Below are 16,530 nucleotides of genomic sequence, written 5' to 3'. Positions count from 1 at the left end.
AAAAAGGAAATAAAAAAACCCTAAACTGATTAATTTATCTTTTTATTTTTCCTTTTTTTTATTTTTCTATTTCCACTCAGTTATCTTCAGTCCTCTCTCTGTAATTATACAAGTTACAACACTTAATGCCAGCTTGAACAAGTGATGTAATTGTTTTCAGGATAAACAAAAGAAAACAACATAAAACAGTTATTTTCTGTATTAGACACCTAAAAGAAATGTTAGTTTTATTATTTCTCAGAGATAAAGTCTGAAGGCTGACACCAGAATAATTTTTTTCATCAGTGGAAAAAACCTCAAAGGTTTGACAGAGAAATAAAGAGTTACTTTTAAGAAATAAGATATTTGTGGCATTTGTCTGAGAGATGACAGATAAATTAAAGCTCAAATCTTAAACTCTAAAAGTTATTGATTATCAATTTTTGTAAATATTGTCAATGACTAAAATATCCAGTAAATAAAATAATAATTTACTTCTGAAGAAATGGATTTGTGCTTTTAAAAGGTGGTAAAACGGAGTAAATGAAAAGACAAGTTAAAACCAGACTGAAGGAAGACAGAACACAGAACTTTTCCTATATAGATTAAATGGGACCTGATTCAGGTTTTGCATGAAGCTTAAAACTAAACCAGTGCTGAGAGGATCAACACCTGTATCGATCGATACCAGCATGATGATATCGATATTGATCTTGCAGAGGGCTTTGGGGATTAAAAGCCAAAAAATGCTAGGTTTTGCTTTTGTTTATTGACGTTGTTTTTCTCAAACAGTTGTGTGTTATAAAAGGGAAAAACAGATATTTTATTCATTTGTTCTATTGTTCACGAACAAAAAAAGGCTGAATTTAAATTTCTCAGTTCTGTCATTCAGACGGTCAATAAAATGTTCCACAAAAGTGTTTAATTTTGATCATAATTATAACCAATCATCAAAGAAGAAAAATCATTTAAAGATTGTGCCCTTTCAAGCCAAAAGTATCAGTATCAGTATCATTATTGGTATCGTTATCATAATCTGTATCACTATCTGTATCACTATCTGTATCTGTATCAGTATTGGTATCAGTATCGGTATTGTTATATGTATCTGTATCTGTATTGGTATCAGTATCGGTATTGTTATATGTATCTGTATCTGTATTGGTATCAGCGACCGTAGATTTATCTGGTATTGATGCCTAAATTTGCAGCATTGATCGAGTTGTGGAACATTCTTCACTGAGCATGCTCAGGTTTGCAAACAGCAAAGTCATCAGCATGTTCAGCTGTGGGATCAGTGGCATTTATTAAATATGACGTGCACACTGACATGCTGGGATTTGTGTTTCTGGAATAAACACTTTTTAGATCAAAGGTTATTAGTTATTTATTTATTTCAAGTGTGAAAAAATAGACAACAAAGGATTCATGATGATTAAAAATGGTGTCACATGAAGGGTTTCTATGTATCCTTTGTGATAATGATGTCGAAGACTCTTCCTTCATATTTAGATGTGTCATATCATAAAGACAAACATTTATATTCTGGATATATTACTGACTGTTTCCTTGAAATTTGCCAAGAATAATTATTTTCCATCGTATTTGTTGTCTTTATTCTTCTCAGAAAACCATGAAAGTCTTAAAGTCCAGGGACAAAACCATCAGAAAGCTGTGTCATGGTGACCTGAAGGAGACAAGCTTTATTAATCTGCTGTGCAACACTGGCAGCTTCAAATGGAGAAGTGGAGAGGTGTTCACATAACCCCTGCAGAGTGACAGAAAACTGCATCTTTAACCTGCATGCAGCGAGCAGAGCAGAAGAGACTCCATCATTACGCTCCATGAAAGAGAAGGGAGGAAAACTGGCAGTTTCTAGCGTTTTCCTGTGAAGAGGAAGAGAATGACTCAGAATGATCGCTGCAGAGCCGTCTCTGCAGCGATCATGCAACAACCTGGAAGCAGCTGAAGACACAACAGAGCTGCAGCAGACAGATACTTTCAGCCAGTGGAGTTTTAAGATCCGGAAGCTTTGGTGACTCGTCTTTACCCGGTGTGGATGATGTTCAGAAACTGTCCAGACGCTGATAGTTGCAGTTAAAAGCCAATTTATTTTCCAGTTGTTCATTTTCCAGTATGTCCATAAAACAAACAGCATTCTGCGTATTATCAGCGTTTTCCCAGGAAAGTTGTAAAAAAAATTTAATTCCCTTCCAGCCAAACACACACCTGACACACACAATGTCCTGTCTTACATAGATTTGGACCAACGGGCCTTACAGACGACAAAACATAAGAGGGGAGAGAAATGAAAAGAGCAGCGATCAGTGACACATTTGGTACCAAACCTGCATGAAGGGTCCAGCAGCACAGGATCTGATTGGCAGGTGAAATGGTTGGGATGTGGCGGGGACCTACCTGACAACAGGTACTGAGCTGAGATGGAGGAAGACATTACCTGCTGCGGCGTCCAAAACTCTGACACATTTTTGCTTTTTCAGCTTCTGACATAAAACATGAACTTAATGGACTTTTTCAGTTTTAATGTGAACAAATCAGATTCATGACTTTGCAATAGAAATGCTGCGTTTAAAAAGATGAATATACATTCAGTGTACTCTTCCTTTAAACCACTTTCTAGTACCATATTGGTCTCCTTTTTTATTCTTGGTAAGATACCTTTAATAGGAGGGTAACATTCCTCAGAGATTTCACTTCATGTTGACATGAAGCATCACACAGTTCCACCTCATCATGAAGAGAATCTCCCGTTCCACCTCTTCACCATGAGAATCTCCCGTTCCACCTCATCACCATGAGAATCTCCCGTTCCACCACATCACCATGAGAATCTCCCGTTCCACCTCATCACCATGAGAATCTCCCATTCCACCTCATCACCATGAGAATCTCCCGTTCCACCTCATCATGATGAGAATCTCCCGTTCCACCTCATCATGATGAGAATCTCCCGTTCCACCTCATCACGATGAGAATCTCCCGTTCTGCCTCATCACCATGACAATCTCCCGTTCCACTTCATCACCATGACAATCTCCCGTTCCACCTCATCACGATGAGAATCTCCCGTTCCACCTCATCATGATGAGAATCTCCCGTTCCACCTCATCATGATGAGAATCTCCCGTTCCACCTCATCATGATGAGAATCTCCCGTTCCACCTCATCACGATGAGAATCTCCCGTTCTGCCTCATCACCATGACAATCTCCCGTTCCACTTCATCACCATGACAATCTCCCGTTCCACCTCATCACGATGAGAATCTCCCGTTCCACCTCATCATGATGAGAATCTCCCGTTCCACCTCATCATGATGAGAATCTCTCGTTCCACCTCATCACCATGACAATCTCCCGTTCCACCTCATCATGATGAGAATCTCCCGTTCCACCTCATCACGATGAGAATCTCCCGTTCTGCCTCATCACCATGACAATCTCCCGTTCCACCTCATCACCATGAGAATCTCCCGTTCCACCTCATCACCATGAGAATCTCCCGTTCCACCTCATCATGATGAGAATCTCCCGTTCCACCTCATCATGATGAGAATCTCCCGTTCCACCTCATCATGATGAGAATCTCTCGTTCCACCTCATCACCATGACAATCTCCCGTTCCACCTCATCACCATGACAATCTCCCGTTCCACCTCATCATGATGAGAATCTCCCGTTCCACCTCATCACCATGAGAATCTCCCGTTCCACCACATCATGATGAGAATCTCCCGTTCTGCCTCATCACCATGACAATCTCCCGTTCCACCTCATGATGATGAGAATCTCCCGTTCCACCTCATCACCATGAGAATCTCCCGTTCTACCTCATCATGATGAGAATCTCCCGTTCCACCTCATCATGATGAGAATCTCCCGTTCCACCTCATCATGATGAGAATCTCCCATTCCACCTCATCATGATGAGAATCTCTCGTTCCACCTCATCATGATGAGAATCTCTCGTTCCACTTCATCACCATGACAATCTCCCGTTCCACCTCATCACCATGAGAATCTCCCGTTCCACCTCATCATGATGAGAATCTCCCGTTCCACCTCATCATGATGAGAATCTCTCGTTCCACCTCATCATGATGAGAATCTCCCGTTCCACCTCATCATGAAGAGAATCTTCCGTTCCACCTCATCACCATGACAATCTCCCGTTCCACCTCATCACCATGACAATCTCCCGTTCCACCTCATCATGATGAGAATCTCCCGTTCCACCTCATCACCATGAGAATCTCCCGTTCCACCTCATCACCATGAGAATCTCCCGTTCCACCTCATCATGATGAGAATCTCCCGTTCCACCTCATCATGATGAGAATCTCCCGTTCCACCTCATCATGATGAGAATCTCCCGTTCCACCTCATCACCATGACAATCTCCCGTTCCACCTAATCATGATGAGAATCTCCCGTTCCACCTCATCATGATTAGAATCTCCCGTTCCACCTCATCACCATGAGAATCTCCCGTTCCACCTCATCACCATGACAATCTCCCGTTCCACCTCATCATGATGAGAATCTCCTGTTCCGCCTCATCATGATGAGAATCTCCCGTTCCGCCTCATCACGATGAGAATCTCCCGTTCTGCCTCATCACCATGACAATCTCCCGTTCTACCTCATCATGATGAGAATCTCCCGTTCCACCTCATCATGATGAGAATCTCCCGTTCCACCTCATCATGATGAGAATCTCCCGTTCCACCTCATCACCATGAGAATCTCCCATTCCACCTCATCATGATGAGAATCTCCCGTTCCACCTCATCATGATGAGAATCTCCCGTTCCACCTCATCATGATGAGAATCTCCCGTTCCACCTCATCATGATGACAATCTCCCGTTCCACTTCATCACCATGACAATCTCCCGTTCCACCTCATCACGATGAGAATCTCCCGTTCCACCTCATCATGATGAGAATCTCCCGTTCCACCTCATCATGATGAGAATCTCTCGTTCCACCTCATCACCATGACAATCTCCCGTTCCACCTCATCATGATGAGAATCTCCCGTTCCACCTCATCACGATGAGAATCTCCCGTTCTGCCTCATCACCATGACAATCTCCCGTTCCACCTCATCACCATGAGAATCTCCCGTTCCACCTCATCACCATGACAATCTCCCGTTCCACCTCATCATGATGAGAATCTCCCGTTCCACCTCATCATGATGAGAATCTCCCGTTCCACCTCATCATGATGAGAATCTCTCGTTCCACCTCATCACCATGACAATCTCCCGTTCCACCTCATCACCATGACAATCTCCCGTTCCACCTCATCATGATGAGAATCTCCCGTTCCACCTCATCACCATGAGAATCTCCCGTTCCACCACATCATGATGAGAATCTCCCGTTCTGCCTCATCACCATGACAATCTCCCGTTCCACCTCATCACCATGACAATCTCCCGTTCCACCTCATGATGATGAGAATCTCCCGTTCCACCTCATCACCATGAGAATCTCCCGTTCTACCTCATCATGATGAGAATCTCCCGTTCCACCTCATCATGATGAGAATCTCCCGTTCCACCTCATCACCATGACAATCTCCCGTTCCACCTCATCACGATGAGAATCTCCCGTTCCACCTCATCATGATGAGAATCTCCCGTTCCACCTCATCATGATGAGAATCTCCCGTTCCACCTCATCATGATGAGAATCTCCCATTCCACCTCATCATGATGAGAATCTCTCGTTCCACCTCATCATGATGAGAATCTCTCGTTCCACTTCATCACCATGACAATCTCCCGTTCCACCTCATCACCATGAGAATCTCCCGTTCCACCTCATCATGATGAGAATCTCCCGTTCCACCTCATCATGATGAGAATCTCTCGTTCCACCTCATCATGATGAGAATCTCCCGTTCCACCTCATCATGAAGAGAATCTTCCGTTCCACCTCATCACCATGACAATCTCCCGTTCCACCTCATCACCATGACAATCTCCCGTTCCACCTCATCATGATGAGAATCTCCCGTTCCACCTCATCACCATGAGAATCTCCCGTTCCACCTCATCACCATGAGAATCTCCCGTTCCACCTCATTGTGATGAGAATCTCCCGTTCCACCTCATCATGATGAGAATCTCCCGTTCCACCTCATCACCATGACAATCTCCCGTTCCACCTCATCATGATGAGAATCTCCCGTTCCACCTCATCATGATTAGAATCTCCCGTTCCACCTCATCACCATGAGAATCTCCCGTTCCACCTCATCACCATGACAATCTCCCGTTCCACCTCATCATGATGAGAATCTCCTGTTCCGCCTCATCATGATGACAATCTCCCGTTCCGCCTCATCACGATGAGAATCTCCCGTTCTGCCTCATCACCATGACAATCTCCCGTTCTACCTCATCATGATGAGAATCTCCCGTTCCACCTCATCATGATGAGAATCTCCCGTTCCACCTCATCATGATGAGAATCTCCCGTTCCACCTCATCACCATGAGAATCTCCCATTCCACCTCATCATGATGAGAATCTCCCGTTCCACCTCATCATGATGAGAATCTCCCGTTCCACCTCATCATGATGAGAATCTCTCGTTCCACCTCATCATGATGAGAATCTCTCGTTCCACCTCATCATGATGAGAATCTCCCGTTCCACCTCATCACCATGACAATCTCCCGTTCCACCTTATCATGATGAGAATCTCCCGTTCCACCTCATCACCATGAGAATCTCCCGTTCCACCTCATCACCATGAGAATCTCCCGTTCCACCTCATCATGATGAGAATCTCCCGTTCCACCTCTTCACCATGAGAATCTCCCGTTCCACCTCATCATGATGAGAATCTCCCGTTCCACCTCATCACCATGAGAATCTCCCGTTCCACCTCATCACCATGACAATCTCCCGTTCCACCTCATCATGATGAGAATCTCCCGTTCCACCTCTTCACCATGAGAATCTCCCGTTCCACCTCATCATGATGAGAATCTCCCGTTCCACCTCATCACCATGAGAATCTCCCGTTCCACCTCATCACCATGACAATCTCCCGTTCCACCTCATCATGATGAGAATCTCCCGTTCCACCTCATCATGATGAGAATCTCCCGTTCCACCTCATCATGATGAGAATCTCTCGTTCCACCTCATCACCATGACAATCTCCCGTTCCACCTCATCACCATGACAATCTCCCGTTCCACCTCATCATGATGAGAATCTCCCGTTCCACCTCATCACCATGAGAATCTCCCGTTCCACCACATCATGATGAGAATCTCCCGTTCTGCCTCATCACCATGACAATCTCCCGTTCCACCTCATCACCATGACAATCTCCCGTTCCACCTCATGATGATGAGAATCTCCCGTTCCACCTCATCACCATGAGAATCTCCCGTTCTACCTCATCATGATGAGAATCTCCCGTTCCACCTCATCATGATGAGAATCTCCCGTTCCACCTCATCACCATGACAATCTCCCGTTCCACCTCATCACGATGAGAATCTCCCGTTCCACCTCATCATGATGAGAATCTCCCGTTCCACCTCATCATGATGAGAATCTCCCGTTCCACCTCATCATGATGAGAATCTCCCATTCCACCTCATCATGATGAGAATCTCTCGTTCCACCTCATCATGATGAGAATCTCTCGTTCCACTTCATCACCATGACAATCTCCCGTTCCACCTCATCACCATGAGAATCTCCCGTTCCACCTCATCATGATGAGAATCTCCCGTTCCACCTCATCATGATGAGAATCTCTCGTTCCACCTCATCATGATGAGAATCTCCCGTTCCACCTCATCATGAAGAGAATCTTCCGTTCCACCTCATCACCATGACAATCTCCCGTTCCACCTCATCACCATGACAATCTCCCGTTCCACCTCATCATGATGAGAATCTCCCGTTCCACCTCATCACCATGAGAATCTCCCGTTCCACCTCATCACCATGAGAATCTCCCGTTCCACCTCATCATGATGAGAATCTCCCGTTCCACCTCATCATGATGAGAATCTCCCGTTCCACCTCATCACCATGACAATCTCCCGTTCCACCTCATCATGATGAGAATCTCCCGTTCCACCTCATCATGATTAGAATCTCCCGTTCCACCTCATCACCATGAGAATCTCCCGTTCCACCTCATCACCATGACAATCTCCCGTTCCACCTCATCATGATGAGAATCTCCTGTTCCGCCTCATCATGATGAGAATCTCCCGTTCCGCCTCATCACGATGAGAATCTCCCGTTCTGCCTCATCACCATGACAATCTCCCGTTCTACCTCATCATGATGAGAATCTCCCGTTCCACCTCATCATGATGAGAATCTCCCGTTCCACCTCATCATGATGAGAATCTCCCGTTCCACCTCATCACCATGAGAATCTCCCATTCCACCTCATCATGATGAGAATCTCCCGTTCCACCTCATCATGATGAGAATCTCCCGTTCCACCTCATCATGATGAGAATCTCTCGTTCCACCTCATCATGATGAGAATCTCTCGTTCCACCTCATCATGATGAGAATCTCCCGTTCCACCTCATCACCATGACAATCTCCCGTTCCACCTTATCATGATGAGAATCTCCCGTTCCACCTCATCACCATGAGAATCTCCCGTTCCACCTCATCACCATGAGAATCTCCCGTTCCACCTCATCATGATGAGAATCTCCCGTTCCACCTCTTCACCATGAGAATCTCCCGTTCCACCTCATCATGATGAGAATCTCCCGTTCCACCTCATCATGAAGAGAATCTCCCGTTCCACCTCATCACCATGAGAATCTCCCGTTCTGCCTCATCACCATGACAATCTCCCGTTCCACCTCATCATGATGAGAATCTCCCGTTCCACCTCATCATGATGAGAATCTCCCGTTCCACCTCATCACGATGAGAATCTCCCGTTCTGCCTCATCACCATGACAATCTCCCGTTCCACCTCATCACCATGACAATCTCCCGTTCCACCTCATCACGATGAGAATCTCCCGTTCCACCTCATCACCATGAGAATCTCCCGTTCCACCTCATCATGATGAGAATCTCCCGTTCCACCTCATCATGATGAGAATCTCCCGTTCCACCTCATCATGATGAGAATTTCTCGTTCCACCTCATCACCATGACAATCTCCCGTTCCACCTCATCACCATGACAATCTCCCGTTCCACCTCATCATGATGAGAATCTCCCGTTCCACCTCATCACCATGAGAATCTCCCGTTCCACCACATCATGATGAGAATCTCCCGTTCTGCCTCATCACCATGACAATCTCCCGTTCCACCTCATCACCATGACAATCTCCCGTTCCACCTCATCATGATGAGAATCTCCCGTTCCACCTCATCACCATGAGAAATCTCCCATTCCACCTCATCATGATGAGAATCTCCCGTTCCACCTCATCATGATGAGAATCTCCTGTTCCACCTCATCACCATGAGAATCTCCCGTTCCACCTCATCATGATGAGAATCTCCCGTTCCACCTCATCATGATGAGAATCTCTCGTTCCACCTCATCACCATGACAATCTCCCGTTCCACCTCATCACCATGAGAATCTCCCGTTCCACCTCATCATGATGAGAATCTCCCGTTCCACCTCATCATGATGAGAATCTCTCGTTCCACCTCATCATGATGAGAATCTCCCGTTCCACCTCATCATGAAGAGAATCTCCCGTTCCACCTCATCACCATGAGAATCTCCCGTTCTGCCTCATCACCATGACAATCTCCCGTTCCACCTCATCATGATGAGAATCTCCCGTTCCACCTCATCACGATGAGAATCTCCCGTTCCACCTCATCACCATGAGAATCTCCCGTTCCACCTCATCACCATGAGAATCTCCCGTTCCACCTCATCATGATGAGAATCTCCCGTTCCACCTCATCATGATGAGAATCTCCCGTTCCACCTCATCACCATGAGAATCTCCCGTTCCACCTCATCACCATGACAATCTCCCGTTCCACCTCATCACCATGAGAATCTCCCGTTCCACCTCATCATGATGAGAATCTCCTGTTCCACCTCATCATGATGAGAATCTCCCGTTCCGCCTCATCACGATGAGAATCTCCCGTTCTGCCTCATCACCATGACAATCTCCCGTTCCACCTCATCATGATGAGAATCTCCCGTTCCACCTCATCATGATGAGAATCTCCCGTTCCACCTCATCACCATGAGAATCTCCCGTTCCACCTCATCATGATGAGAATCTGCCGTTCCACCTCATCATGATGAGAGTCTCCCGTTCCACCTCATCACCATGAGAATCTCCCGTTCCACCTCATCATGATGAGAATCTGCCGTTCCACCTCATCACCATGAGAATCTCCCGTTCCACCTCATCATGATGAGAATCTCCCGTTCCACCTCATCACCATGAGAATCTCCCGTTCCACCTCATCATGATGAGAATCTGCCGTTCCACCTCATCACCATGAGAATCTCCCGTTCCACCTCATCATGATGAGAATCTCTCGTTCCACCTCATCATGATGAGAATCTCTCGTTCCACCTCATCATGATGAGAATCTCCCGTTCCACCTCATCACCATGACAATCTCCCGTTCCACCTCATCATGATGAGAATCTCCTGTTCCGCCTCATCATGATGAGAATCTCCCGTTCCGCCTCATCACGATGAGAATCTCCCGTTCTGCCTCATCACCATGACAATCTCCCGTTCTACCTCATCATGATGAGAATCTCCCGTTCCACCTCATCATGATGAGAATCTCCCGTTCCACCTCATCATGATGAGAATCTCTCGTTCCACCTCATCATGATGAGAATCTCCCGTTCCACCTCATCATGAAGAGAATCTTCCGTTCCACCTCATCACCATGACAATCTCCCGTTCCACCTCATCACCATGACAATCTCCCGTTCCACCTCATCATGATGAGAATCTCCCGTTCCACCTCATCACCATGAGAATCTCCCGTTCCACCTCATCACCATGAGAATCTCCCGTTCCACCTCATCATGATGAGAATCTCCCGTTCCACCTCATCATGATGAGAATCTCCCGTTCCACCTCATCACCATGACAATCTCCCGTTCCACCTCATCATGATGAGAATCTCCCGTTCCACCTCATCATGATTAGAATCTCCCGTTCCACCTCATCACCATGAGAATCTCCCGTTCCACCTCATCACCATGACAATCTCCCGTTCCACCTCATCATGATGAGAATCTCCTGTTCCGCCTCATCATGATGAGAATCTCCCGTTCCGCCTCATCACGATGAGAATCTCCCGTTCTGCCTCATCACCATGACAATCTCCCGTTCTACCTCATCATGATGAGAATCTCCCGTTCCACCTCATCATGATGAGAATCTCCCGTTCCACCTCATCATGATGAGAATCTCCCGTTCCACCTCATCACCATGAGAATCTCCCATTCCACCTCATCATGATGAGAATCTCCCGTTCCACCTCATCATGATGAGAATCTCCCGTTCCACCTCATCATGATGAGAATCTCTCGTTCCACCTCATCATGATGAGAATCTCTCGTTCCACCTCATCATGATGAGAATCTCCCGTTCCACCTCATCACCATGACAATCTCCCGTTCCACCTTATCATGATGAGAATCTCCCGTTCCACCTCATCACCATGAGAATCTCCCGTTCCACCTCATCACCATGAGAATCTCCCGTTCCACCTCATCATGATGAGAATCTCCCGTTCCACCTCTTCACCATGAGAATCTCCCGTTCCACCTCATCATGATGAGAATCTCCCGTTCCACCTCATCATGAAGAGAATCTCCCGTTCCACCTCATCACCATGAGAATCTCCCGTTCTGCCTCATCACCATGACAATCTCCCGTTCCACCTCATCATGATGAGAATCTCCCGTTCCACCTCATCATGATGAGAATCTCCCGTTCCACCTCATCACGATGAGAATCTCCCGTTCTGCCTCATCACCATGACAATCTCCCGTTCCACCTCATCACCATGACAATCTCCCGTTCCACCTCATCACGATGAGAATCTCCCGTTCCACCTCATCACCATGAGAATCTCCCGTTCCACCTCATCATGATGAGAATCTCCCGTTCCACCTCATCATGATGAGAATCTCCCGTTCCACCTCATCATGATGAGAATTTCTCGTTCCACCTCATCACCATGACAATCTCCCGTTCCACCTCATCACCATGACAATCTCCCGTTCCACCTCATCATGATGAGAATCTCCCGTTCCACCTCATCACCATGAGAATCTCCCGTTCCACCACATCATGATGAGAATCTCCCGTTCTGCCTCATCACCATGACAATCTCCCGTTCCACCTCATCACCATGACAATCTCCCGTTCCACGTCATCATGATGAGAATCTCCCGTTCCACCTCATCACCATGAGAAATCTCCCATTCCACCTCATCATGATGAGAATCTCCCGTTCCACCTCATCATGATGAGAATCTCCTGTTCCACCTCATCACCATGAGAATCTCCCGTTCCACCTCATCATGATGAGAATCTCCCGTTCCACCTCATCATGATGAGAATCTCTCGTTCCACCTCATCACCATGACAATCTCCCGTTCCACCTCATCACCATGAGAATCTCCCGTTCCACCTCATCATGATGAGAATCTCCCGTTCCACCTCATCATGATGAGAATCTCTCGTTCCACCTCATCATGATGAGAATCTCCCGTTCCACCTCATCATGAAGAGAATCTCCCGTTCCACCTCATCACCATGAGAATCTCCCGTTCTGCCTCATCACCATGACAATCTCCCGTTCCACCTCATCATGATGAGAATCTCCCGTTCCACCTCATCACGATGAGAATCTCCCGTTCCACCTCATCACCATGAGAATCTCCCTTTCCACCTCATCACCATGAGAATCTCCCGTTCCACCTCATCATGATGAGAATCTCCCGTTCCACCTCATCATGATGAGAATCTCCCGTTCCACCTCATCACCATGAGAATCTCCCGTTCCACCTCATCACCATGACAATCTCCCGTTCCACCTCATCACCATGAGAATCTCCCGTTCCACCTCATCATGATGAGAATCTCCTGTTCCACCTCATCATGATGAGAATCTCCCGTTCCGCCTCATCACGATGAGAATCTCCCGTTCTGCCTCATCACCATGACAATCTCCCGTTCCACCTCATCATGATGAGAATCTCCCGTTCCACCTCATCATGATGAGAATCTCCCGTTCCACCTCATCACCATGAGAATCTCCCGTTCCACCTCATCATGATGAGAATCTCCCGTTCCACTTCATCATGAAGAGAATCTCCCGTTCCACCTCATCACCATGAGAATCTCCCGTTCCACCACATCATCACCATGAGAATCTCCCGTTCCACCTCATCATGATGAGAATCTGCCGTTCCACCTCATCATGATGAGAGTCTCCCGTTCCACCTCATCACCATGAGAATCTCCCGTTCCACCTCATCATGATGAGAATCTGCCATTCCACCTCATCACCATGAGAATCTCCCGTTCCACCTCATCATGATGAGAATCTCCCGTTCCACCTCATCACCATGAGAATCTCCCGTTCCACCTCATCATGATGAGAATCTGCCGTTCCACCTCATCACCATGAGAATCTCCCGTTCCACCTCATCACCATGAGAATCTCTCGTTCCACCGCATCATGATGATAATCTCCCGTTCCACCTCATCATGAAGAGAATCTCCCGTTCCACCTCATCACCATGAGAATCTCCCGTTCCACCTCATCATGATGAGAATCTCTCGTTCCACCTCATCATGATGAGAATCTCCCGTTCCACCTCATCATGATGAGAATCTCTCGTTCCACCTCATCATGATGAGAATCTCTCGTTCCACCTCATCATGATGAGAATCTCCCGTTCCACCTCATCATGATGAGAATCTCTCGTTCCACCTCATCATGATGAGAATCTCTCGTTCCACCACATCACCATGACAATCTCCCGTTCCACCTCATCACCATGAGAATCTCCCGTTCCACCTCATCACCATGAGAATCTCCCGTTCCACCTCATCATGATGAGAATCTCTCGTTCCACCTCATCATGATGAGAATCTCCCGTTCCACCTCATCATGATGAGAATCTCTCGTTCCACCTCATCATGATGAGAATCTCTCGTTCCACCACATCACCATGACAATCTCCCGTTCCACCTCATCACCATGACAATCTCCCGTTCCACCTCATCACCATGAGAATCTCCCGTTCCACCTCATCATGATGAGAATCTCTCGTTCCACCTCATCATGATGAGAATCTCTCGTTCCACCACATCACCATGACAATCTCCCGTTCCACCTCATCACCATGACAATCTCCCGTTCCACCTCATCACCATGAGAATCTCCCGTTCCACCTCATCATGATGAGAATCTCTCGTTCCACCTCATCATGATGAGAATCTCCCGTTCCACCTCATCATGAAGAGAATCTTCCGTTCCACCTCATCACCATGACAATCTCCCGTTCCACCTCATCACCATGACAATCTCCCGTTCCACCTCATCATGATGAGAATCTCCCGTTCCACCTCATCACCATGAGAATCTCCCGTTCCACCTCATCACCATGAGAATCTCCCGTTCCACCTCATCATGATGAGAATCTCCCGTTCCACCTCATCATGATGAGAATCTCCCGTTCCACCTCATCACCATGACAATCTCCCGTTCCACCTCATCATGATGAGAATCTCCCGTTCCACCTCATCATGATTAGAATCTCCCGTTCCACCTCATCACCATGAGAATCTCCCGTTCCACCTCATCACCATGACAATCTCCCGTTCCACCTCATCATGATGAGAATCTCCTGTTCCGCCTCATCATGATGAGAATCTCCCGTTCCGCCTCATCACGATGAGAATCTCCCGTTCTGCCTCATCACCATGACAATCTCCCGTTCTACCTCATCATGATGAGAATCTCCCGTTCCACCTCATCATGATGAGAATCTCCCGTTCCACCTCATCATGATGAGAATCTCCCGTTCCACCTCATCACCATGAGAATCTCCCATTCCACCTCATCATGATGAGAATCTCCCGTTCCACCTCATCATGATGAGAATCTCCCGTTCCACCTCATCATGATGAGAATCTCTCGTTCCACCTCATCATGATGAGAATCTCTCGTTCCACCTCATCATGATGAGAATCTCCCGTTCCACCTCATCACCATGACAATCTCCCGTTCCACCTTATCATGATGAGAATCTCCCGTTCCACCTCATCACCATGAGAATCTCCCGTTCCACCTCATCACCATGAGAATCTCCCGTTCCACCTCATCATGATGAGAATCTCCCGTTCCACCTCTTCACCATGAGAATCTCCCGTTCCACCTCATCATGATGAGAATCTCCCGTTCCACCTCATCATGAAGAGAATCTCCCGTTCCACCTCATCACCATGAGAATCTCCCGTTCTGCCTCATCACCATGACAATCTCCCGTTCCACCTCATCATGATGAGAATCTCCCGTTCCACCTCATCATGATGAGAATCTCCCGTTCCACCTCATCACGATGAGAATCTCCCGTTCTGCCTCATCACCATGACAATCTCCCGTTCCACCTCATCACCATGACAATCTCCCGTTCCACCTCATCACGATGAGAATCTCCCGTTCCACCTCATCACCATGAGAATCTCCCGTTCCACCTCATCATGATGAGAATCTCCCGTTCCACCTCATCATGATGAGAATCTCCCGTTCCACCTCATCATGATGAGAATTTCTCGTTCCACCTCATCACCATGACAATCTCCCGTTCCACCTCATCACCATGACAATCTCCCGTTCCACCTCATCATGATGAGAATCTCCCGTTCCACCTCATCACCATGAGAATCTCCCGTTCCACCACATCATGATGAGAATCTCCCGTTCTGCCTCATCACCATGACAATCTCCCGTTCCACCTCATCACCATGACAATCTCCCGTTCCACCTCATCATGATGAGAATCTCCCGTTCCACCTCATCACCATGAGAAATCTCCCATTCCACCTCATCATGATGAGAATCTCCCGTTCCACCTCATCATGATGAGAATCTCCTGTTCCACCTCATCACCATGAGAATCTCCCGTTCCACCTCATCATGATGAGAATCTCCCGTTCCACCTCATCATGATGAGAATCTCTCGTTCCACCTCATCACCATGACAATCTCCCGTTCCACCTCATCACCATGAGAATCTCCCGTTCCACCTCATCATGATGAGAATCTCCCGTTCCACCTCATCATGATGAGAATCTCTCGTTCCACCTCATCATGATGAGAATCTCCCGTTCCACCTCATCATGAAGAGAATCTCCCGTTCCACCTCATCACCATGAGAATCTCCCGTTCTGCCTCATCACCATGACAATCTCCCGTTCCACCTCATCATGATGAGAATCTCCCGTTCCACCTCATCACGATGAGAATCTCCC

This window comes from Telmatherina bonti (assembly GCF_933228915.1).
Source record: "Telmatherina bonti genome assembly, chromosome: 9".
NCBI classification, from domain to species: Eukaryota; Metazoa; Chordata; class Actinopteri; order Atheriniformes; family Telmatherinidae; genus Telmatherina; species Telmatherina bonti.
Note: the sequence above shows the minus strand (reverse complement) of the source record.